The 12227-nt window shown below is 40.6% G+C and overlaps 1 long non-coding RNA gene across 1 annotated transcript; it reads right to left on the bottom strand.

Moving 5' to 3' along the window:
* Nucleotides 1–8240: 8240 nt before the first annotated feature.
* LOC135300426 (uncharacterized) lies at nucleotides 8241–11985 on the bottom strand. The gene is made up of 3 exons (XR_010362311.1): nucleotides 11656–11985; nucleotides 9052–9073; nucleotides 8241–8907 (listed from the first exon to the last, which is right to left on the bottom strand). It is a non-coding gene; the product is annotated as an uncharacterized LOC135300426 (long non-coding RNA).
* Nucleotides 11986–12227: the final 242 nt, after the last annotated feature.

The raw sequence follows: 12227 nt of genomic DNA, 5'->3' as shown, positions 1-12227 counted from the left end.
AATTTATTATTTTATGATCTATATGATATTAAAGAATACTATACTAAACTATACTAAAGAATACAGAAAGGATACAGACAGGAGGCTAAAAGATACTAATGAATCTGATGACTCTCTCTCCAGAGTCTGACACAGCTTGGCCCCAGTTGGCCAATAAGTCAAAACAACTCGCAGCAGAAACCAATGAAACAACCACCTGTTGGATAAACAATCTCCAACCACGTTCCAAAGCAGAAAAACACAGGAGAAGCAAATGAGATAATATTGTTTTGCTTTTTCTCTGAGGCTTCTCATCTTCCCAGGAGAAGAATCCTGGGCAAGGGGATTTTTCCAGAAAATATGATGGTGACACAGGGGTTCAGTTAGGAAGCATATAGATGAGAGACTCATTGATAGCCAGAAAATTTCACTGAGCTCATGACCCACCTTCTATCATCATTGTCATTAAGAGCTCTCAGAGACAAACGCAACCAGACTGTGGGTCAAGCGACTTGTCCTAACATCACAACTCTTCACCAGCTGTCACCTTTCCATCAGACCCTGAGACCTCCAAACCTCAGTAGGAAAGAGCACCACCAGTGATCAGCATGCTGCTGTTGCCTCAGGTAGCTTCTGATAGATGTCGACCTTTTACAGGCTGGGAGCACAAGTGCATTCCCATGGATGTAACTGGATTCTCCTTGCACACCCTATTTTGTGATTAGCCAGGTGCTAGCAGAATTTTGAACACAACAGACATATGAGGACATCCTCCATCACGTGAAGTTTTATGACAGACACAGAAGAGACTGTCCTCAAATGCCTCCATATGCTAACATGGATGCACCCTCATCAAACAGCTGGCCTACCAGTTTCAAAGAAAACGTACACTAATGGTACTATTGCTGCTGAGAACATCTTTGTTTCTGACACTTTGTTTCAACCATGAGGGAAATTGTAAGATTAAGGATTACTTTACATAATGATGTTTCTGTGGTCTGATGCTTATTTAGGAGCAATCAAAGCACTCTGGCAGCAGAAACAGCTGTTTATATCGACCATGAAACTTGTTGATCAAACTAAGCTTGGACACGTGAAAAACAAAGAATCACTTACCTGTGGAGTCTTGACTCAAAGTTTCTTGACTACTGCTGTTGTAAGAAGGCACTGGAGTGATTGAAAGTGATGCTGGACAGGACAATGGACATGAGAAGTCATTCTGGGTAGCAAAACATTGACACCCAGGAACACAAACATCTTCAGGGACAGTGAGACCGAGGGAAGGGTTCCCATACACACACAGATTTTTCCAGCGAAGCAGTCCTATTGCAAGAGGGCCAACAGCTTCAGAACCTGACAACAAACACCTGGAGTTAAAACCTGTGTCCTTGTATTGTACAGCTTGTAATTTTGGACAAGGAAGCTATAGCAAGGTAATACTACTTCCTGTTTTGATCATTAAGTTTGTCTGTCCCCTGGAAAAGAATGCCATATTTTGTTCTGGTCCACTATCAGTAATGTTCTTAAATGCTGGTGTAATGCTGAAAGCATACTTTCACCATGTGTCCTCCTTGTACTTAACAAGAAACATTTAATGTGATATAAACCTTCTAATTGCTACGTGAATTCACAGATTGTGATGGTCTTGCTCGTACCTGCATTTCTGCAGGAACTTACTCTTACATTACAATCTGAAGGTTTCTCAAGGAGAAGTGGAAAGTCACTGTTGAATTTTTAATTATTTTTTTTAATCACCCATTTGCTGTGGTTTTTTTGACTCCTGTAAGGTTCAGACCTCAGTGGAAATAAGGAAGGGGGAAGCAGCCATCCCACTGTCACATGCACTTCTCTGTTCTTATGCTGCAGTCCTTGGGAATTCTCTTGTCCACCAATCAGTGGTTTAGGATTCCTTCCATCTATTTCAGATTTCCTTTTTTCACTTCCTGAAGATTCATATTCCATCGTACTAAAAGCTTAACTGCGTATGACATCGTGACACAAAACCATAGGGCTTATTCTGACACTGTACCACTGTACCAGAAAAAAAAAAAATAATTCATCGCCAAAGTCAAAGCCATCAAAAGGCACGGGATTCCCGAAGCTGCTGGGATATGGACCGACGATTGCTTACTCGATTCCCATTGAAATCGCAAGATTTCGTTTCCCTCCCCGAAAGGAAATGAAATTTCCTTTCGGGAAGGGAAACGAAATCTTGCGTCCCAGAAAGAAAGACTTACAAACGCTCTGGAAAGGAGATAGGATCAAATGAAATGCGCTTGAAAAAACCCACAAAAACCAGAAAATTGGGACATCTGGTGACTACCAGAAAATGGTCGGGGAGGAAATGAGGTGCAGTGCAAAGGACCCAAACATGCCAAAACTAACCTCCGAGAAGTTGCAAAAGCAGAGGAAAACATCAAGGAGGAAGACAGGGCTTTGATGGGAAGATATGAGTGACATGGCACGGATACCGAAAAAATAGACAAAACAAAATTGCGAAATTTAGTGACTGCGAGAAAATGGACCAGGATTGCATGAGGTGCAGTGCAAAGCAGCAAAACACGCCAAAACTAACTTCAGAGATGTTGCAAAAGCAGGAGAAAAAGTCGAGGAGGAAGACAGAACGCTGAGGGGAGGATAGGAGTGACATGGCATGGATACCAGAAAAAAAAAAATAATTCATCGCCAAAGTCAAAGCCATCAAAAGGCACGGGATTCCCGAAGCTGCTGGGATATGGACCGACGATTGCTTACTCGATTCCCATTGAAATCGCAAGATTTCGTTTCCCTCCCCGAAAGGAAATGAAATTTCCTTTCGGGAAGGGAAACGAAATCTTGCGTCCCAGAAAGAAAGACTTACAAACGCTCTGGAAAGGAGATAGGATCAAATGAAATGCGCTTGAAAAAACCCACAAAAACCAGAAAATTGGGACATCTGGTGACTACCAGAAAATGGTCGGGGAGGAAATGAGGTGCAGTGCAAAGGACCCAAACATGCCAAAACTAACCTCCGAGAAGTTGCAAAAGCAGAGGAAAACATCAAGGAGGAAGACAGGGCTTTGATGGGAAGATATGAGTGACATGGCACGGATACCGAAAAAATAGACAAAACAAAATTGCGAAATTTAGTGACTGCGAGAAAATGGACCAGGATTGCATGAGGTGCAGTGCAAAGCAGCAAAACACGCCAAAACTAACTTCAGAGATGTTGCAAAAGCAGGAGAAAAAGTCGAGGAGGAAGACAGAACGCTGAGGGAAGGATAGGAGTGACATGGCATGGATAAAGACTGTGGAGAGGAGATAACCTGAAGAGATTACTCTGCTGCACATGATATTACCTCTGCTGCTTCACCAGCATCCCACCCCAAAATACAGGAAAAAAAATGCCTATAACTGCAAAATAAGGGGACTTCTACATGTCTCTCCTACAAGCAGTTTCTTACTTTTTAACTCTCATGTTTGTGATATTTGCAAGACTAGGAGCATCTGAATACAAAATGTCCGATCCACAAAACTGGACTCTCAACTGCAGAAAAATCAAACCTGTGATGGTCACACAAACACCCTCAGGCCATTATGGCAACACTCACAACAGGACTACAAGTCTGATGTAGTCTTGGCTGCTGCATCAAGCCAGGACTGAAACACAACACAGAAACTCAGACCTCAGTCATGATCATGCAATGAATTCCTGAATTCACCTGAAAACCAAGTAAGAGTAGAGCAGGCATGGAACTGAATGGAACTGGTGACTCAGAAGTGGCTCTTAAGTTCTGCAAGAGCAATATGAGAATATCTAATGCAAGAGTCTTTCCAGTCACTCTAACCACATTTCTGTCACTTACTGTATCTAAGCATCAGACTAAGCACCTGAAGAACAGCAGTTGTCTAATGGTAGATCTCTTAAAATGGAACAAAAGAACACAGATTTTCCATCAGTTGTCTCAGAAGACGAGCCTCTAAGAGTTAGGAAATAATCCCCTTTAAATAAGTGTGTGTGCCCTTGAAGCTATTTGAGTTTCTCACTAGACAGACAGACCCATACATCAAGGACCTTCAAGTGTGTCCACTCCAGAGAAAGAGCTCAGTGTCACTGCAAAAAGTTCAGTGAACTGTAGTAAAATAATGTAGTAAAATAATATTCAGTACTAGACAATACAGCAGTTGATATCACATTTAACAGAAAAGTTCCATCATCCTCCCTACTTTGATCTTTTTTTTTTAATACAAAATTTTGGCTCATGGTTTTGTTTGTTTTTTTTTTTTTTAAACATAAATTGATGCATTTTCTAGGGAGTTAGCTGCCAGTATATTGTTCTATCTCTCTTGCAAACATTCAGCACATTTGAGACCATCAATGTTACTGAACATGGAGCTTTGCCTGGCTAACTTAAAAGGACACAGGTTTTATTCAGCTTTCCTAGTTGTAAGTGGAGTTTATTTTAATACATATACCCACAGACTAAAACTGTCTATGATCATCCCATAGTACTTGACTGCTTTATCATGAAGGCTCAGGAAAATGGGAGTATTAAAATATATCTGCATACACAGGAGATGAAATTTATGGCTGTTTTTAACTGTTCAGATTATAATGTTCAGATTTTTTAAATACCCTTGCAGTCACTCCTTTGTCCAGTATAATTTCCTGTAACATTGATTTTCACTTTTACCAAGAGAGTCATTCCACAAACTCATTTGTAAATACATGGAATTGATCATTTCTGAGGAAAATAAAACAAAAACAACAACACAGATACATCACATCAAAGAGACTTTTAGTTGTCTTATTTATCTGTTCACCATTGCAAGGCCATTTTGCCCATACATAAACCATCCTAATTTTCATTTTTATCTGTAAGAGAGCATATGCTGCAGCTGTAAGCATATTACACAGAATCGGATGCTGAAAAACTAAGCTAGACTATAAAAAGTTCATAAATAGAACAACTCAGCACTCTTGAGTGCTATCCAAGTTTTTGACTTTGTTTAATCTCAGTAGTCACATTGGTTAGGAACAGCTTTCACCGTAACCCCTTCTAGTAGCCACATTAAAATAAATTTCTAATTAAAGCAACACATATAAAACACATGTATGTGTACATATCAATGACATACACATGTACCTAGATATGAAAATGTATATAAACACATACATACCCATGAAAGCATGAAAGTGGATGTATGAGAAGTGAATGCAGTAGTTTTAAATTTTTGAATTGCAAAGACATAATTGTTTTGTTTGCAGAAAATTTTAGTTTCAATTGTTTTTTGGTTTTTTTTTTTGGAAGGGGGAGAACAGCTCCCTGAAAATTTTCAACTCAGAAGAAAAAAAAAAGGCACTTGATAAAGTTGTCATAGTTCAAAGACAAGTCTTTCAAGGTAAGTGCAACACCAGGGATAATTGCAAAATGCAAGGAATGTTGGCTAACCCTGCAGCAGTACAACACCTTTAACTGCATGATCCATGCACAGGCTGTTTCTGCCTCTTTTTTCAACAGACAGCAAACCAGCATCTGAACCAGAAGGATTCAAAAAAGAGGCTTTTGCAGTGGTTACATACCTTTTAAGTTGTACCAAAAATTTAAATCTTACAACACTAAAGGAAAGCAGTATATAGCTCTCAACAGAACTTCACAAGATCAAGGCAGGGAAAGGGTTGTCTGAGATGTGCTGCAGGAGAATCTTTAGCAGCCTAATAGAAGCGAGGCTGGAAACAAGAGGATGATTATGAATCCACAGACGATGTTCCAGCCACAAGCTTAATGTCATTCCAAGGTGTTTGGATGTGCTTTGCAGAGAAACAAATACATGCACCCTCTATTAGCAATATAGAAATTAAATTGTTTATCTTGGAATAATTTTTCCAAGTGAAGAGGACTGAAAGGGGCTTGATAGTCTGTCAGAGCATTGCAGAGGCAATGCCCTGAAGAGTACACCTTAAAGCTTGAACATGGATACAAACCTGGCTACCCTAGTCCCCCAGGTTTTCCTGTCAGGCATCCACTTTTTATGCACTTGTTCCACTGTTAGATAGGTTGCCCTTTCTCTCTGCAGTTTTCTCTGAAGTGGTGGATTTGCATCTCTGAGTTTTCTCTCTGCTGGATTGCCCCCAGCCTTGTTCTCTCACAGACAACACCACACTCAAAAATTCTCCCCAAAAACCTAAAATTTGTATATCCTCCTGAAGCAGTAATACTCAAAAACAATCTCCTGATGCTCCTCTTACCCCATACATGCAGTAATGCTACACAGCAAGCACATAACTCAGTAAACTCCTGCCTTATAACAACCCAAAACTAAGAGAGAGGGAAAAAATAACATACCTTGCAGGGTCCATGCATTTGCCCTACCTGGGCTCCTCCAGGCTGAGTTTCCTGCAGAGCACCAGCAGACTGTCTGTTGTGGCCTGTGCACCTCCAGACCTCCTCTGTTTCCCGGGGTCCTGGAATCTCCCATCCTGCTGGGACACTGCTTTCTGCTGCTGCCCAGCCAGTGCCTCTCACCTGTGCTCCTGCTGCCTCCTGAAGCCTGTATGGCACATGCTGGCCACATGTTAGAAGTGCAGGCTTGGGTTTTGTTGTTTTTTTTTCTGTTCTTTTCCCCTCCCTCCCTCCTCTCCTCTCTTCTCCAGCTAATCCTGATCTTCACAATCAGACACACCTTTCCCCTCCTGCAGCTGGAGTGGAGCAGGAGCTGCTGATCTTTCACACGGCTGCTGCTCCAGTCAGGCTGCTCCACAGGGAAACAGTCTCCCTCAGGGGACAGAAAAAGGCACAAACACATTTGCAAAAACACACATATCTTTATTCACTTATCTCCTTTTTGCTGCTAAACCCTCCCAGAGCTGTGGTGGAAAAATCAGACAGAGCCCTTGCATAGAGAAATTAAGTTGCTGCAGCGTGGGCCAAATACATCTGCACAAAAGATTGGACATTAAAAGGAAGTGTTTCTCTGGGGAGAAATAGACACACTATAACAAAACAAATCCAAGTCCAAGAGACTTCAGTGGCAAGTTTTACTGGTACATTCCTACCTGAGATCCTCTCCCACCTCACCTGCTCCTGTTCAGAGCACAAGGCAGAAAGCCCAACAGATTATCTGGGCCTGAGGTTTACTGCAGGTCAGCAGCCAGCCAGATCCTCTCCTTCACCGATGCCATGGGAGGCAGACTGTGGCCACCTGAGTCACACCCCCTGATACTTTCCTCTAAAAGCTTAAACTGTGGGTGGCCAGCATGCTACTTGCTGGAAACTCCTAATGATCAAAGACCATCCCACTTAACCCCTGTAATTGTAACCTGAAATGACTCAACACGCTAGGGAGGCAAAGCGGGACACCCCTTTTCTCCCAGGGTGAAACTCCCCCAGTTGTATTAACTGCTCTTTTTAGCCCAGGAATCTGATTAAAAGCTCTGCAGTGCAGGTAAGGAGGGCAGAAGAGAGACCGGACCAATCCTGGCATCAGAGCTTGCCTTGCCACCTGCTCGGCTTTGTTGTCCGGCCTGAAATACTGCATAGAGCTACCTGCTTTGGAAAAGATGCTCCAAATTCTCTGACCCTTCAAAGAGGTGAAAGGATTGAGGCATCTCATTCTCAAATTTTGCTTCCCTTTTTGAAATAATCTGTTCTTAATAAACCACTTTAATTCATTTCTTTCCACTTAAAATACACATATTAGGAATAGATGACACATAGCTAACATGGCAAAAAAATTCACAGTAACAGACTAAGAGTACCAGTCCTCAAACAGCCCCACCTCCACAGGCTATTAAGTCTATATCAGCATTTTCTAGTTTTGCACACTTCTGGTATGTTTATAGGTAAATTTAGCCAAATGGGATGACAATAATTACTTTCAAGGAATTCTGTTGCAGCTAAGCATATTTGACATTCACACACAGCATAAAACTGAATGTGCATACGTGGGTTTTTTTCAAAGTTTAGGTTAAGCAGAAAAACAGCTTTTAGCTTTTTATTATCTACGTGTGCCCCAATTCAAACTTTTCAGCTTAATCTCTCCTTGTCCAGGTTTCAAATACTGGTGTTAGCTGATAGACTGGCTAACACATAACCAGATACAAAGAGCATGTTATATTAACAAGGATTTGATATGACTTAATTATTTTACATCTTAGCAATCACTGTATCCTTTCCCCTTTGTAGAAAGGAAATTATCCTTTAGCTGCCAAGGATGAGCCAGATCTTCCATGGCTGTTATTATGTTAATCATGTCTGGATTTGACAAGAACTGGTGTTTATATGAACTTTTAGTAGAAAATAAAAACACACATACATGAAAGCAGTATGTGCAATGTATGCTCACGTTGCATCTGCTGACATGTGAGTCATTTCCTTTGGTTCATGTTGAGACTATAGATACACATCCAAGGACAGAGATTTGCACTCAACCACAGAAAAGGTGCACAGCAGACCATGTTGTACAGCAGAAGGGCACATTCTCACTGTTTAGCTTCACTTAGCTGCTTTAGGAGGGGAGCCTCCATAAGTTTCTCCCATAAATGAAGAGAGAAGGATAAACTGGAGTAATCTGTAGTAAGATCAAAAGTCTAGTCTGGGAATAATTCTGGATAAGAATTTTACTCTTATTTACCATTAAATAATGATACAGCACAAGGAAACGAGCTACCTAATTTAGCTGTCTAAATTAGTTTCCTGAAATAAGAAGTGTAAACCATGACCCACTGTATCCATTTTGTCATCCAGTCTCCTTCCATTTTTTTCCAGATTCAATAAGCACTTAAGAGTTTATTCTGGGGAGGCAATTCCACAAGTGTGTTGTCTACTTCTGTGGGAAAGAGCAGTACCAGTCTCCATGATCACAGCTCGTCTTCCCCTATGCAGGGCATACATCAAGATCAGGACAGATTGCAAATTGTAGGCAGATGATGGAGATCACACTGGCTCTCTACAGGTCAAGGCAATAAGAATAAATTATTAACATCAAGGTGTTGCTTCCACCTGTCTCACTGCGGAGCAGTGGGTAGAACACCTGGCAGAGCCAGAACACATAAAGCACTAAAAGCCACAAGGGGTTTCCTTGTCTTCTTACCTAAGGATTTTGAGACTGCTGCCTGTGGAAAGAGAGAGTGCAAATAGTAGTTTTGGAAATATATAAAAGAAAACAAGAAAGACTTTTGCTCTGCTTACACAGAAGTATCTATGTCACTAACAAAAGCCTTGATCTTCAGCTAATTGCCTCAGACTGCTTATCTGTCAGATAACTTTGATTTGATTGAGAGCCTTTGCTCTGGCTTTTCATGTTAGTGCAATAAAATACACTGCTATGGATGTCCACTTCATCAGTGGTGTGGTTGACAGGATGTTTTTTTCTTTTTGGTTGTCTGTTTAGCTACACAAGAAAGAGCACTGCAAATCACTGTTTTAGACATAGCATAGCAGAGGGGCTGGGGAGAGTTGGAACATACTGCATGGGAAACGGATTTAATTCACAACAATAATTTATATTTACACTAGGGACTGCAACGTCATTAAAAATCCCCACTGCAGAAAAAGCCCAGGAGAACAATGACTATAAACATCTTTCCTGAAAAAGCTTGATGCAAGGCACTGAATGCCAAACTCCAGCAGAGTGCAGAACCAAGATGAGGAGTTATTAGTTGTCCCAGTAGTGCCCTATAAAATTTAAAGTCATTATTAATTTAATATTTTAAAAATACATACTGGTGACATATATTGGCATATTAATGAAAATCCAAGTAGCTCAAGAAAAGACTGGCTGGCTGCATTCTACAGCCTACACAGGAAGAAGTCTTTCAGCTTAACAGTTTCTCTTCCCATCAATAACTGTGACATTCCAGCTGAATAAAAGTTAAATAAATCCTAAAAGCTTTAATTTTTACTCTGGAAGTGGAGAAAGATCAGACTTCACAGCAGCATGAAGTTTACCCAGTCCTCTCCATTTAACCAAGTTTTCATATCTGACAAGGAGAATTCTGTTCAGAAAACAGCTTTGTTGCAAGTGCTGACAAATTGATAACACAGAGTTTGCTATAGACCTTGACAAAAAAAAAAAATTGAGAGCATTAATCATAATCTATTTGGAAAACCTCGCTGTGTATTAGATACAAATTATGAATGTCTCTTCTTAACTCAAACATTCAGTCAATAGGGGTGAAGACTGAGGTGCAGAGTGCCAGCTGCCTGAAGTATATAACCTAATGTCATCATTCACCAAACGGGCCTGTCCCAAGAGCCTTGGCACAGTAGGTCTTACCTTTGCCTGAAATTGTGCATGCTCAGAGACACAGAGCAGCTTTGAATTCCACAGCAGGGTTTCCTTGTACAAGATACAAGAGGCAGAAGTACAAGTTAAGCCCTTAAATAGAGACCTCTGCTCTGCAAGCAAAGCAGACTGAGTAAAGCCTTCCCATTGGGCAGAGTAGAACAAATCCTCTCCTCAGCTCTGTAACTTTTACCAGTTTCCTGTCTTGCACAGACTCCACACAGAACTCCACAAGCTTCAGTCTCTGTTGCCTCCTGAGGCCCAGAAGGCTGAGGTATGTCTGCCCCACCTTTGCAGATGCTGAGGTTGGAAGGCAGGGTAACCTTGCTCCTCTGCAAGAGGAACGTGCTCTGAATGCAGTGGGCTCCAGCAGATGTCTCCCAGAATAAATTGTCAGAATAAAATGAACAATTTGATAGGTAGCAAATGGAGAAACTTAGTTTTCATTGTCACTGGGTAATATAGTCTCAATGAAAACTTCATGGAAATTTTAATTATTATTCTCCTTTTCTGAACTCATTCCTGACTTCAGCTCATAATCACACAAAGACTCTTAATGTTTTTACTTCTGTTTCAAAACACATATTTCTGTCCTGTTATTTCATTGTTTAGCACTTAATAACTGAGTCATAAGCAGTTTTCATTCTTTAAAAAAATCAAAGGATTGTTTTCTAGTTCTTGGAATAGGATTATGAGCAAAAGAACAGGTACAAAAATACCTGCTTTCAATTTAACAAACTCATTTTCATCATCGAATTGCATGTGTTGAATTGACTGGCAAGCATAGGTTTTTACTGCATTTTATGAGGTTGCTCATAAAGATACATTTTTGCAACTTCTTGGGCTTGAGCTTAGTTTAAGGATCCCATTGGCCTGAGTACAGCTTGAGAATTCCTGCTGTATAGGAATAAAGCATGCAGGCAGAGAGCCTGAGCCTTGTTTCCTTCCCAAGAGCCTCTAAAAACACCACTACACATTCAGCTCCTCTTAAAATACTGAATTCGCTTTGCTTTGAGGGACATCATTACATCTTATGCTTGTCTTATACTTTATGAACTACAGAAATATGTGAAAACTCAGGCAATGTAACATCACATGCCCTTGAATTTTTATTAGTCTATGCAGAATCAGATTTTATAGAGAGCAGTACTTGTTCAGCTAAAACCAAATGCTTTATTGTCACAATACCACCTCATTATTTTTAAAGACACTGCAGAATTTTCCAAAACACACATTTCTAATTTGGTTTTAAAAAACTCCTTTGTGTTTATCTGTGTGTCAGGGGAAAGGCAAACTAAGCCAAACACTACCATAATTCATTTTCTACTAGAACATTTGGTGATGAGAATTTCCCAAGAAGAGCATTTGCAGAGAAGTAAAAAGCTGAGCTGAGAACAAGAGTGAGCTCACCTGCAAACTTTGCTTCAGAGAGATCTTGCTGAAGCATCCAACACTCCAAAGGCAACACCCCTATCATCCAACCCACTGGCAGTCACCTAGTCACCAGGTTGTTCTTGGTCAAAATTTCTTTATTTTTGGGAGATAGATACAGCTTTTTAATCTTCAAGTGTGACAATGCTGCCTGTCCCATTATGTGGTTGAGGTGGTTGTAATTTGTGACTGGAGATCTGGGGGTGAAGAGGGAGAAGGCAAGGCCTGAACAATGCTGTTGTAGAAAAGTTAGCAAAGGTTTTTGAGACCATAGGTATGACTTCATGACCGCTTAAGAAAATTTCCTTATTGAGGAGACCTAATTAAGCTTATGTACTTTTTTTAAAGCTTTAAAAAGCCCTCTCAACCCAATCCTTAGAAAATCAATCACACAACGCCTTCTTGTGCAGTCACAGCAAGAGGCGATACTCTCTCACAAATGACAGTTCTCCAGGCACCCATTTCCACTAGAATGTTCACAAGAAGTTTGTTGATCAAGTTGGTAGTGACTGGCTAAGAAGATAAATAATAAAAAATGGTAAATAGTGAAG

Source organism: Passer domesticus, chromosome 5 (genome assembly GCF_036417665.1).
Source record: "Passer domesticus isolate bPasDom1 chromosome 5, bPasDom1.hap1, whole genome shotgun sequence".
NCBI lineage: Eukaryota > Metazoa > Chordata > Aves > Passeriformes > Passeridae > Passer > Passer domesticus.
This window is presented reverse-complemented; position numbering and strand designations above follow the sequence as displayed.